This window comes from Equus caballus, chromosome 18 (genome assembly GCF_041296265.1).
Source record: "Equus caballus isolate H_3958 breed thoroughbred chromosome 18, TB-T2T, whole genome shotgun sequence".
NCBI lineage: Eukaryota > Metazoa > Chordata > Mammalia > Perissodactyla > Equidae > Equus > Equus caballus.
Window position 1 is genome coordinate 77635884 of NC_091701.1, and position 14205 is coordinate 77650088.

The 14205-nt window shown below is 48.4% G+C and overlaps 1 long non-coding RNA gene across 3 annotated transcripts; it reads right to left on the reverse strand.

Annotated features, from left to right (window-relative positions):
* Positions 1 to 264: 264 nt before the first annotated feature.
* LOC138918817 (uncharacterized) lies at positions 265 to 11468 on the reverse strand. Of its 3 annotated transcripts, XR_011428614.1 has the most exons (7): positions 11245 to 11399; positions 6921 to 7132; positions 6314 to 6449; positions 5885 to 6018; positions 3305 to 3410; positions 2568 to 2700; positions 265 to 1348 (listed from the first exon to the last, which is right to left on the reverse strand). It is a non-coding gene; the product is annotated as an uncharacterized lncRNA (long non-coding RNA). The 3 variants fall into 3 exon arrangements; XR_011428613.1 differs by lacking the exon at positions 2568 to 2700 and having other exon boundaries at positions 11245 to 11422; XR_011428612.1 differs by lacking the exons at positions 265 to 1348; positions 2568 to 2700; positions 3305 to 3410; positions 5885 to 6018 and having other exon boundaries at positions 6241 to 6449; positions 11245 to 11468.
* Between the last annotated feature and the right edge of the window lie 2737 nt (positions 11469 to 14205).

The following is a 14205-nucleotide window of genomic DNA, read 5'->3' on the forward strand; positions in this document are numbered from 1 at the left end:
GTCGGGAAGGCTCCTGCTGGAGCCGAGGGGACAGCCCGGAGTGCTGGTCACAGATGTGGGGGAGGAAAATCCAGAGGATCTTTGTGCCAAATGTCCAGCACATTCCGCCTCGGTGCCCTGACCCCCGGGAAGCATCTGGATGCAGGGCCCTCCCCAGGAGGCACCCACACCCTCCCCTAATACCTGTGTGCAAGCCCCAAAATGAAATTTAGGTCTTGTATTAGTTTCCTAGGGCTGTCATACAAAATACCCCAGGCTGGGGGCTTCAACAACAGAAATTTATTTCCTCACTGTTCCGGAGGCCAAGATCAAGGTTGGTTTCTTCTGAGGTCTCTCCTTGGCTTGCAGAAGACACCTTCTCACTGTGTCCTCACGTGATCATCCCTCTGTCTGTGTTATCTGTGTCCTAATGTCCTTTTCTTATAAGGACCCCAGTCCTAGTGGATTAGGGTCCACCCCCATGACCTCACTGTACCTTCATTACCGCTGTAAAGGCCCTGTTTCCAAATGCAGTCTGCGGGTTAGAGCTGGGGGATAGAACTTTAAGTATGGATTTGGGGGGATACAATTCAGCTCATAACAGGCCTCTCAGTTACAAGACTGGCTGCTGACTTCTCTCATGTGGAAGAAAGATGGATGAATGAATGGATGAATGGGTGGATGGGTGGATGGGTGGATGGATGCTTAGCCAGACACTAAGCTGCAAACAACGCCGTGTTTTCCTCTGGCGGCTCCGGGTTTTCCCTAACGTCACCATGTGAGAAGGCACTCTGGATGGGGGAGCCCCAGGCTGGGGTGGCAGCCCCAGCCCCAGATAACAAGCTGCTCTCCAGGAACCCATGCTGGGAAAATTGCTTGATCAGAGTGTCAACTTGTGGGCCGAGGAGGAACACTAAGTGGTTTTGTCTGTCACCCCCTCCTCCCCCGCTGGAATCCGGCCATAATCTGATGGAAACACTTTGCCCACTTTCAGGAGAATTTTCCACTATCAGCCGGGCTGTCTTTCATACTTAGGCTATCACCAAAGGCTTTCGGAGCAGCCCACTGCTCTCCCCCTGGAGGCGTGTGGATCTCAAGGGTCAGGGGATGTGGAACCAAAAGCCACTCTGTGCACAATATTCTGTTAATTGAGGTTTTCATGCACATTTCACTACAATGCTGTTTCCCGAGCAGGACTCTGAGCCAGACGTGACTCCCATAGCATCTCTTCATCGGTCCTCGTCACAGCTGAGGAGACCCGGGGGTGCCACATGGCAGAGAAGTGGGAGAGCTGGGTTTCAAACTCCAATCCAGCCCATGGGGTTGCAATGTCCGTGTCCGAACCCCTCCTCGTGCTGTCCTTGTGTCCCTGCGGAGAGACCAGCAAGCCCTCAGAAGCAGCCGTGGGAGAAAGGGCTAAAAGGACTGGGGAGGAGTCGGAATGCCTGGGTTCGAATCCTGACTCCAGAGCTTTGTAGCTGAACACTTTGGGGCACGTTATTGAACCTCGTTAGGCCTCTATTTCCTCATCTGTACAAATGGGTCCAATAACAGGACCAACTCTACGGGTCATAGACAGGCTGGAAACCAAGGTGTTCAGTAAATGATAGTTACTAGTCCTATCGTGTCACACACGTGATCAGTACTACAGATTTGCTCCCACCTAGGGTGAAGAGGTGTGTGTGTTTGTGTCACACAGTGTGTCCATGATGAAAACCAACAGCCATTATGTATTGAGTACCTGCTGTGTGCCACACGGTAGACCAGGTGCCTTATGTAAGTGACCTTGTGTTTTGCGTATATGACCTTATTTATTCCTCATAACCATCCTCGGAGGTAGTTAATGTTATAATCCTCCTATTCAGATGAAGAAAATGAAACTCAGAGAGGTTAAGTGACTTGCTTGAGGTCACAGATCTAAAATACGATGGTGCTGAACTTTGGTTCCAGGACTGACTCCAGAACCTGTGCTTTTAATCACTAAGATACGATGTCTCCCTGAAGTCACAGACAAAAAAACCCCCAAAAGTTGCTACCTTCAGCTGTGTATAACCTTTTAAAGAAATCGCTTTGAAAGGCGCCAACCCATCCCCTCGGCGCTGCCATTGCTCTTCCTCTTCAGCTCAGACCCCTCCACAGCCCCCAGGAGGAAACCAGTCTCGTTCAGTTAAACCAGCCTCATCTTTTAATCTAAAATGGTATTACTTAACCTGAATTTTCACCTTACTCCCCAGACTTTGATCTAAATGAACTTTGGCTGTTGTTGAAAATCAAATCCACCTTTAGAGGATAAATATTTACCCACATCAAGATACTCCAAAAAATTTAGACTTGTGTCTAAAAAGAAATGATCCAGAGTGTTTTTAACAGTATCTTTGGAATAAGTCATTCGTCATCCGAGGAGACCTCTTTGAAGGGGAGGCTCATGTGGGATGCATAAGCTCTGGCATGTTTATTTAAAACATACCTTAAATGTCCTTATATATATTCACCAGGAAGCCCAGACACTGCGCTCTGCTCCGGGGGGTGGGGGTGGGGGCTGGGGCGGAATTGATCATCTCACTGAGTCCTTTTCAAGGGTGTCTTACCTGGACTTTGAAACTTTTATTCAGTGGATTATAAACATGAGCGAAAGGGCTCACTGAGGAAAGAGTCCCTGCCTAAGCAGAGACACCTCCCACACGCCCCTGGAACCAGCTCTCTGCTCTGCAGTGCCCAGCCCTAAACCAAAAATGGCAGTTAGCAGCTCGCCAGAGTCTTGGGCTCTGAAGAGACAAATGAGAACATTGGGTGCAGCTTTTTTGACCAGAAGCGAGCGATTCTCCCACTCATTGCGCTACCTTGAACTTAAATGCCTCCCAGTTACTAGAAACCGGATGTTGCATCTGATCCCAGACAGTGCTGGATAACTTTTGACAAAATTTCCCCACGTGATTGTTATGCGGCCGGCCATTTGATGATCAGTTTAACGTCAGACGCCTGGGCGGGGCCCTCCGCAGCCTATCTCAGTCTCCAGCACTCCACGAGTGAGGGCAGCTGACCCTGCCCAAAGACATTCTAAGTGGATTTAGCCATTACATCAGACCCTACTGAAAGCCCTCCTTTCGAATTTACTCGAAGCACAGCTCTTCTACTTTTTGCAGTAGCATAATTTTGGTTTCTTCAAGTGCTTGTCACTTTTAGTTTTGCCTACACTGCTGCCCAGTTCCTCCAAAAGATCCCCCCTCACCATACTGTGCTTCCCAGATGTTCACAACCCTGAAATATCCCAGATGACAAAATGTGCACACGTTGTAATCGTCCAAGTCTGTCCATCTTCACTTACTTTGGTCTGGGTCTCGTTTGTCTTATCAGTTGAATAGCAAAGCTTTGGCTGGTCGGGTAGGCAGAATAATGCTTCCCCAGAGATGTCCACACCTTGATGCAGGAACCTGTGAATATGTTACATTACACGGCAGAGAGGATTTAAAGTTGCAGATGGAATTAAGGTTGCTAATCGGCTGACCTTAAAATAAGGAGGTTACCCTGGATTCTCCAGGCAGGCCTAATGCCATCTCAAGGTCCTTAAAAGTTCAGGACAGAGGCAGCAGAGCGCATCACAGTGGTGCAATGCGGACCTGGACCCAATCTTGCTGGCTTTGAAGATGGAGGAAGAAGGCCATGAACCAAGGAGTGTGGGCAGCTTCTAGAAGCTGGAAAGGGCAAGGAAACAGATTCTGACCTGGACCCTCCAAAATGGAACTCGGTCCTGCTGAAACCTTGAGTTTAGCTTGTGAGACCCATTTTAGACTTACGAACTACAGAATTTAAGACAGTAAATTTGTGTCATTTTAAGCCACTGGATTTATGATTATGTAATTTGTCACAGCAGCAATAGGAAACAAATACTGTTTGCTGGGACCTAAACAACCAGAAAATGCAACTCACTGACACTTTTCCTGCTTATCACTTTCAAGAGAAACATTCTGATCTCAAAAAAAGTTTAAATCCACAACTTACTTTTAAGCAAGATCTTAGATTGAGCTCCCCTGAGACAGACTCTGGCCTGGACTCTGGCGGGGCCCCTGGGGAGAGCTCTCTAGAGTTGCCCTGTGCAGGGTGAGGACCCGGGAGGGGAGGCACTGGACTGCAGTGCCACCACATCCAAGGCCTTAGCTGACCCTGCAGGCCTGGAGTGCACAGCCCTTCAAAATTGCCCCAAATTGAGGCCGTGGGGCTGCACCCTTGTATTCACATCATGCGGTCTGGGAGGCGGGATCAGCTGGGGCCAGGCGGTTCCTGGCGGCTGAGGGCAGTGCCCAGCTAGGAGCGCAGCTGACTCCTCTGAGTCCCAGCTGCCGGGCACGGGTGGGCCGGCACTGACGAGGGGGCCTGGCAGGTGGGCAGGCGCTATGGCATTCGCTCAGTATTTCCAGGGTGTGTGAGATCTATCGATGCCCCATCTTGTCTTGATACAACAGGTAAGGACTATTATTTGTTTGGTGCTTCTTATGTAGCAGATAATGTGCTAAGGACTTTACTCCCGGCATCTCTAATCCTAACAAAGTAACTACTGTTAGTTCCATTTTACAGGTGAGAACACTAAGGCTCAGAAGCTCAGCCTGGTGAAGCAACTTGTCCCAGGCCACCCAGCTTGTTAATCGGCTGAGCCAGGTTTCGATGTCAAACCCCGCCCACTCAATCCCCAGTCCGTATCAGAACACATGGAGTCCGTCCTCACCCTCAGGAAGCGAGTTAACAGTACAAACATCAATCTGACACCGAAAGGTTCTCGGCCATCAAAGAAAGATAAGATTATATTTGCAAACTCTGCTTCCTAAATAGGAAAAGGGGCCCGAGACCAACTGATAAGATATTAAACAAGGGATGAAATGAAAAAGAACTTCTGGAGGCCCAGAGGGTTGACAGCTCAAGGTTTGTACTGGACCTGTGTCAGTTAATTACATTTCTGCTCCACATTGTACTCTGTGAATTGGGTCATAACTTTTAGATATGCCCTGATGCTCTCTTTCCGAATGGAAGCTCCTAAGGGAAAAGCATCGAGACAGTCTCCCTTTCCTCGCACGGCCCCCAGCACCGTGTCAACACACGACAGCACATAATAAATACCACTTGATGATTTTCTTCCCTCACAGTCATGGCCCAGACCCTGTCGAACAGCCTATAACCCAGTATCATTCACTTTGCACTCTCCCTGTGGGTTGGTCTAGAAAATATGGTGCTCTGAGAAACACTGTAAAACTCTCTTCTTTAATAAGGGTCCCGGTGTCCCGTGATGGATGCTATAAAATCGCAGGCCGGCTGGGGCGTTTGCAGCCGCATGGGCCCATTAACAGCGTCTGGCTCTGCGGTAACATTCTTCATCTCCTAGAAAGGAGAAGGTGGTCACAGAGTGCAAAAGCGAGAGCATTTGTTACAAAGACGCAGGGTGACCCTGGAGTAAACACAGCTGTGCCCTCGTGGTGTCTTGTCAGTGGTGCTCCCGCAGTAGATTAAAGAAATCCGTGTTTATGGGGCCATCATTTACTCTGTATATACACCACAGAAGGCTGCTTCTCTGTCAGACCTGCTTGCCGCATCTAAGGTTTCAGGCCCTGGGAATGTACGGAGCCGAGATGCTTCCCTGAGACTCTTATTCTCGCATGCTCCAATATTTTCGAAGGGGGATGAGGATCAGTTCCCACTTGTTTCTAAATGATTTACACACCATTTCTGGCTCTGCACAACTTGTCACTGCCCTTCCAGTTTCTTCCAGCCTCTTCCCATGCGCCTCCCCCCCCCCACTCCCGGCATCCTCCCCTGCAGCCGGGGCAGGAGGAACAAGCATGCGACTTTAGCCAGGGCAGCTGGGGGCCTGGCTCTGTCATCTGCTGGCTGTGGGGCTTGGGGCTCTCCCATGACTCACGGAGCCCGTTTTTCTCATCCTTCAGCAGGAAGAGTACGCTCCGCTTCCTGGGGCTGTGCGGAGTTAGATCCGTCGCCCCCAAGGGAGGCAGCGTGGGAGGGGAGTGGCAACACAGAGCAGAACTCTTTAAGCCGCTGGAAAAAAATTAGAATATATGCGAATATTATTGCACTTGTATAATGTTATATTATAATATCATTATATACATGTTAATAAATATAAGTACTTATTAAATATACAACTTCAAATTCACACAGGATTATATACATTGTGTATGTATATGTGTGTGTATATACATGTATGTATAAACCCTTGCATGATTTTGCACATGTACAATTAACGCAGCAGTACACACGTGATTTCTAACTACACATTTATTGGGGTGAGCTGTCGGGGCCACTGCATGCGTGGGCCCAGCTATAGACTCACGCTGTCGGTGGTGAACAAATAGCCGTGTGGTGGTTTTCTCTCGAAGTTTCCATCACTGCTCCAAACACTTCCTCCTCATTAGTCAGGATTAGATCCAGACACTGTACTTTCCACTGTTTTCTCCACCTTCTACAAACTGAGATGAGCAAGAGTTTTCCTCAACACCGGAAAAGGTCACCCTGAGGAGGGAGGAGCCATCCCTAATGAGGTGGGTGATGTGTCTACATTCCATACAACAACTGGATTTTTGGAGAAAAAGCAATTATTGGAATGGAATCAAATTCTTGAAGGTTCTGTTTATTCGTGAACCTGGTTGCCTCTCCTCCATTACAAAAGAAAAAAAAAAAACATATAACCTACTAAAATAACGCAGTTTTACTGTCCCAAGCCGAGGGCCACTGCATATTTACCCATTCACGTATGTTCTAAGGGCCCACCTCGCATCCAGCATGCTGCTGGGCCCTGGGAATTCATGAATCTCTGCGACCTCGTCCCTGCCCCCGAGGTGCTCACAGCGGCGTGGGGGAGATGGACAAGTCAACGGAGAATCACAGGGCATGAGTCAAGCAATGACATTTGTACAGACTTATGGGCACAAGTAACCTGCCTGGGCTTCCAGACGAGGCTGCCCAGAGGCCTTAGCTTCCTGAGGCGTGAGCTGAATTTTGCCAGATGAGTCAGAGAAGAGCGGATGGAGCGAGGCGTACAGGACCGAGAGAAGCACGTCCGTGAAGGCACAGGGTGTGGAACTGCATGGGAAGACCCGACTGCAGGGGAGCACCGCTCTGAAGGGCTAGAGAAGAGACAGCATTCGGGAAACTGCCAAGAGATGACGGATGTGGCACGTTAAGTCGGAGCACTTCAAAAGAGTTGTATGTGTGTTCTGACTGTCTCTCGTGGGCAAACGAGAGGGATTGAAGGCTTGTAAGGAGGAGACAGACGTGATCGTGCCGCGGGGTCCCCACTGAGGGCTAAATATATATTTTTCCATTTTTTAATCAGCAAGTTAAAGGCATTAGGGATGGATTGGGACACATTAGTCAAACTTTAAACAGTCAAATCAGTGTTTAGTTGTGTTAATCACCAGAAGATTGTCGGACACTTTGTAGGATGTTATTTTATTGTCACTATTAGGGCACACACCCACAGACACACACAAACACAAAACCACCTTTAGCTTGCCACATTAAGATTTCCTCAAAACTGGAACCTATTCATTTTATTTTATTTTATTTTATTTTTTTAAGATTTTATTTTTTTCCTTTTTCTCCCCAAAGTCCCCCGGTACATAGTGGTATATTATTCGTTGTGGGTCCTTCTGGTTGTGGCATGTGGGATGCTGCCTCAGCGTGGTTTGATGAGCAGTGCCATGTCCGCACCCAGGATTCAAACCAACGAAACACTGGGCTGCCTGCAGTGGAGCGCGCGAACTTAACCACTCGGCCACGGGGCCAGCCCCTCATTTTATTTTTTTTAAAAAATTTAATATAACTGCTTTGTTTTTTAACAGATTTCTTGAGAAATAATTCACATACCATGCAATTCACTCATTTAAAGTGAACAGTTCAATGGCTTTTGTTATATTCACAGCGTTGTGCAACCAACACCACAATCCATTTCAGAACATTTTTGTCACCCAAAAAAGAAACCTCATGGCCCTTAGCCGTCACCCCCAGCTGCACAGCCCCCTCAGGCAAGCACTGATCTACTTTCTGCCTTTATAGATTTGCCTATTCTGGACATTTCATATAAATGAAATCATGCAATTTGTGGTCTTTTGTGACTGGCTTCTTTCACTTGGTATAATGGTTTCAAGTTTCATCTATGTGTACATCAGTACTTCCCTCCTTATTAAGGCTGAAGAATATCCCATTTTGTGGATATAGCACGTTTTACTCATCCATCCAACAGTTGGCGGACATTTTGGTTCTTTCTACTTTTGAGCTATTATGAACAATGCTACTAAGAACATTCATATACAAGTTTTTACGTGGACGTATGTTTTTGTTTCTCTTGGGTATATACCTAGGAGCGGCTTTGCTGGGTCATGTGGTATCTCTATGTTGAATAATTTGAAGAACTGCCAGACTGTTTTCCAAAGCAGTGGCACCGTTTCACGTTCTCACCAGCAGTGTATGAGAGGAACCTATTCATTGTAATGCCAAGTTCTCATTAGCTCCTATAGGAATTCCCCTTCGGACAGAAGGACTGGCTCCTGGCCCCGAATGCCGAGGGAGGAGGGAGAAAGTGTTTGCAGGGCTGCCTTTGTTTTCAGCCCAGCTCAGAACTTGTTTTAGAGTATCTAGGCCGCCCCTTTCTTTCAGGCAGCCTCAACCTCTGGGACGGTTGGAACGGAACACTTATTTTCCTGTTTCTTAGGAGTGTTTTGAGGAGAGAAATTCTTTGTGATCCTTGGAATGGAATAGCACAATTTTATGGAGTCTGTTGGTGGTGGTTGCCACAACAAAACAAATAGCTGTAATGCTTGAAATTATTGAACGTTCGCCCTGGACAGGACAGTACCGAGACCACACAGCCCCAGCAAGGCAAACAAGCTGCAGCTCAGAAGGCAGTCTGGTCCTCCAACTGGAGGTTGATCACAGGGATCATGGAGCTCCATCCAGGCCCTGGAAAAGGCCTGGGATTGATTAGCAATGTCTGCCCTGGTGACAGAGGGCATCAGTGGTGGCACATGTGCTATCAATTTGCTTTCCCTGATTGAAGCCAGCCATAGTACAGCTGAGGCTGCAGCCGAGGTCACACAGCTGGTTAATGACAGAGTTGGAACACGAATCAGGTCACTGTTTCTTCCTCTGCACCAGACTGCCCTGGTTCTAAAAAGTGCCTCATAAAGACACCTGTCCAGGGACAGGACGAGGTTACCAAGTCAGTCTCTGTCCTGCTATGTTCAGACAATTCTCATCAATGCCTGTGGGAATTACCTCATCAGTGTGACTAGTTAAAGATTATCAAGTCTTGGTAAATGCTAACTAATGAAGAGGGGCTGTTGCCTCCTGAACCCCCATATCTCCAGCACTCACGTGGAGCCCCCTTTGACGTCCACAAACAATGCATTTATACACAGGGAACGTTGAGAGGGATGGGTTTGGACCAAAGAAATGAAGTCAAGCGCCTTCTGATTCGAAAGGGAGTGACTGTGTGTGTGCTTTCCACCTGAACAAAGAGAAAAGAAACTCCATGTTCAGCCCCCAGATCAATCAAATCCCATCTTCTGGGAAATAGTAAGGACCAAGGTCATTCTAGGGGAGAAAAATGATTTTTCTGTAGGGGAGAAATGAATATTGACTATAAAAGAGCCGTTTCTAAAATCCTCAGATCTATTTGTGTTTCATTAGAATGTAAAATATGCCTGAGTTTCTCTTTTTCCACTTTACTAATGAATTAAAGTACATACCAACAAAAAACTACATAGAACTCAGAGACCTTTTGTAATGAATTCCTTTTCTTCCTTTTTAAACGTTGTATAAAAGTGGAAACAATACAAAAATGACTTCCCTTTGCCCCGTCCCTCTCCCTTCTCTTTCCTTTTCCCTCCATCATCACCTGAGCACCTTCTATCCGTCCCACATCGTGCCAGGATCCAAGCGAGGGAGCCGTCATCCCTGCACCTGAGGAGCTCGGTCCAGGAGGGCCTGTGCCTGTCCCCTGCCCCGGGGACAGCCATGGGCTGACCACAGCCTGAGGGAGAGGCAGAGACCAACTGCCTCCAGGGGAAGGGAAGGTCAGGGAAGGCTCTGGAAGACAAGCAGGTGGTCAACGGGCAGAGAAGCAGGAGAAGAGCACTTCCCGGATGCACGAACTCACGGAGGGGCCCCAAACTGCGCAAAGCTGAAGATGCTGATGGTAAGGTGGATGTGGAGGGGGACCTGAGAGGAGCCACAGGAGGTGAAGCAGGAGAAGCGACCTCTCTTCCCACGCTCCTGGGGTGAGCCTGGCCCCAGACCCCTTCTGTGCAGAAGACTCCTGGTTTTTTTGTCAACCTCAAGAAACTAAACCAGGAATGCAGGCAGGGATCAGTGTGTGTGTGTGTGTGTGTGTGTGTGTGTGTGAGAGAGAGAGAGAGAGAGAGAGAGAACATTTTAATTGTCCATTCATTCTTTGATGGACATTTGGATCGTTTTCACTTTTTGGCTGTTATGAACAATGATGCCATGAACATTTATGTACAAGTTTTCATGTGGCCCTATGTTTTAATTTCTTTAGGGTGTAGACACAGGAGTGGAATTGCTAGGTCATATGGTAACTGTTTGACATTTTGAGGAGCTGCCAAACTGTTTTCCCATATACCTTTGAAAATCTGAGTTAAAAAGTAACTTTAAACTTTCAAAAGATACGGCCTCCCTCTAACAATCGTGCACACCAATCCGTGTTCCTCCAGGGTTATGTGATTATTGTATAAAAAGGACATCCTTTATTCCTGCAGTTCACGGCTGGAGCATCCTGGGACTCAGGCGGACAAAGCCTAAAGGGATCTCCATCCTCATGGGGGATCCCAGGTCAGTGCCTCAGACTCACAGACGGACAGTTTCCTTCCTGCCTGGCCTAGAATCTTTTCTTAGTTTTATGTAGAGTCATTGGCTTTGATCACCGCACACATCCTTAGATCCTCCCTCCCTTGCACATTGACCAATGTCCATGGGATCAGTTAGGTTGAAAGCAAAGGCCTGGATAGTTCTGGGGCTCCTGAATTCCCATAGCAACAAAGGGAAGGAAACACACCAAGTGAGACCCTCGTCATGCCCAGGAGAGCTGGGTGATGCTCCTGGTCTGGTTGGGTCCCTGCAGCCCAGACTGGGGAAGGCTGAGGGATGAGGAAGGCTGTCATTGACTGGGATGCAGAATGACCTGCCCTGCAGAGGTGATTGCTCACCTCCCATGTGCCGAGTGCTCCGGTCCAGCTCCTTACTTACCTCAGTTTTGTAGAGGAGGAAGCCAAGAGCTCGGACGCCCCACAGCAGGAGAAGACAGAGTAGGTCTGAGTCCCCAGATTGGCCTCAGAATCAGCCACCATCGCTGTGATCTGGAGCCTAGAGGCTGGAACAGGAGCGAAGGCCTGGCCCCATTTGCGGTGGCCACCCCACACCATTTGGTGGCCCTGCAGCACCAGCGCCTGGCCCTGCCCAGCAGAGCAGCTGTCGGTGCTATTTTGGAGGCAATCATATATTTTTAATGACCTGCAAACTCTCCCCGTGAGAAGGGAGGGAGAGTTGAAATTAGGGCCAAGCAATTTGCATTGCGAATCAAGTTATCCTCCCCCCTGCTCTCCAAGAATATGCAAAAATAAATGCCTCCTAATGAACCCTGGGGGGTTGAGGCTTTCATATGAATTCTGCTGGAGGGGTAAAGAGTTCTAGCCAGACTGAGGCGCAGCGGGAAGTTGGAGCGGGAGGGCCAGGGCTGTCCCCTTCTGAGCAAGGGGGAAAGGAAATTGGATTATCTTGCTAACAGTTGGTGTTTTCCTATCTCTTGGAACCACACATGAGAGCTCCCCTCCTTCAGATGAAGGGAATTTGATTAGCCCTGTTTAACCAGCCAGCTCCTCACCCAACTCCAGCCTCCCCACGCTGGCCTCACTCACTCACCCTCCAGCTCCTTCCAGACTCCCTGGGCCTACAGAAACCAGGAGCTCCAAAGCCTTTGCCTTTTCCAGAACCAGAGAAGACCTGTTAAAGATGAAGATAGATAGATAGATAGATAGATAGATAGATAGATAGAGATAGCTAGATAGCTAGAGAGAGACAGGCAGACACCTTTCTATCTGAGGTCAGGTAGCCTTTACTTCTGGCTGCCATGGGGAAAGCACCACCCTTCTCACCTCCCCTTGGCCTCCAGCTCTGTGTTTATTCAGCACAGTGAGGTGTGTGTAGGCAAGCACGTGCTTGTAGGAAAGAGCCGTGTGGGGGCTGGCCTGCAAGCTGAGCGGTGTGGGTCTGAGGGCATGTGGATGTGGTATTTGTGTGGGCTTGAGAGAGTGTGGTAATGATGGTTTGTGTGGACTTGTGAAAGAGAGGAGGCGGGGAGGCCCGTGTGCAGCCTCCCTGGGGGAACTCTGGGGATGGGCAGGAGCCCAGCCCGGACAAAGGGGGTCTGCACAAGCCCTGGAGCCCTGTGTTCTCTGCCTCCCGGCTGCCTCCTGGCGCTCCCCTCCCCCCAGGGCTGCAGACACATCCTGCTGATCAAGATTTCTCACCTTTCCTTGCAGGGCCTGCCAGAGAGGAGCCTGGCACCCAGCAAGGCCCTGGTGGCACAAGAGGCCTTGCGCCTGAGGCAGGGTCTCTCCGCAGTTAAGAAGTAGGTGCGTCCATCAGACAACCTGATTTCAAAGCCAACACCGCTGATCAGAAAGAATAGAACAGATTCTTCCATCTCCTCATCTCCTCCTCTGAAAAGCAGGGACGTAAAGGACCCATCCTAGTGGGTGGTGGTAAATACTGTGGGCTAACAAGTATGAAACATTATTGGGGTGAGTGGGTTGGTAACTGCTCCGCACTGTAGGCTCCATTATTGCACACAGAGCTGGGATAAGATGATTTAACCTTCTTAAGATGTTCTGAGGACCCGTGGGTTAGGGCCACACCCAAGGGAATAAATAACTTGACCCTTGCTAAAGGCCAGTCTCCACTGACAAGGGGCCTTCAGGATTCAGGATTTCCTGGATGTTCTGGGCACTTGTCTCCACCAAGATGCCCCTGAAAAAAAGAGAGGAGAGGAGCTGTTATAGGTTAAAAAGAAACAGAAGTCGTATTAATCAAATGCAACTGAGAACACTGACTAAATCCCAACTTAAATGAGACAAATATTAAAAACTTATGGGCAATCAAGAAAATTTGAACACTGAGTGGATATTACACAGTATTAAGGAATTCCTGTTATCATTTTTAGATGTGACCATGTTACTGCGGTTATGTTAAAAGACCAGATAGTCTTTATCTCTTAGAAAATACGCCGAAATGAGTGAAATGATAAAATGTTTTAGATTTAATTTAAAATAATGTAGCTGGTAGGGACAGTTTGGGAAACGGGGAGAAGCAGATAAAACCAGACTCGCAAGGTGATGGTTTAAGGGGTTCCGTTATATTATTTCTCTAATTTTATGTGTTTGAACATTTTCATAATTAAAATATTAAGAAGGAAAAAAAGAAGCACCCCCTGGATCTGCTGTTTGGAAGGGGGCTTCTGCCCTCCTACGATGTCCCCAGGCCCTTGGACAAACCAGGAGGGGCACGGCTGAGCAGTGCTTTCTAAACCCCATAAATCAACAAGCACAGCTGAGGCCATTTAGTAGGAAGCTTGTTATTAAGAAAAATCTGGTTTAAATGGGTCATTTTATTGGGGGGAGGGAGCGGAGGATGTTGGAGAACAGGGCCGCCCTGGCAATGAGGAGCTGTATAACCAGTGCCAAGCTCTCCCTCACAGGCAAGGATTGGATTGCGTTAACTCTATCGCCACCTCAGACCTCTTCCAAGAAGGTGGTGAACCCAACGTGATAGCAACAAGAGTCGCGCATGGACCTAGAGAACGTATGAGAGACAGAGAGAGAGAGAGAACATGAGCCCGTTGGGTTACCTGCCTTACCATAGACGTGGGGGGCCTTCAAGGGGACACTGGGAGTTCTCTCGTATTCTAGGGAGGCTGCATCTGTGATGCAGCAGGACTGTCGTGCACGACCCAGGGCAGAAAAGGGAAGGGGAAACAGTCAACTGACAGGAAGCTTTTAAGTAAAGTAACCTGAGCCAAAGAGCAGGAAGGCCTCCTGGAGAGGCGGACTTTGAAGGGGGATCTTAATGGAAAAGGACCCAAGAGGGACCCTGAGAAATGAATAATGTAGCCACACCAAGGTGAGGACACTTGTGGTTAAATTGCACTGGAAA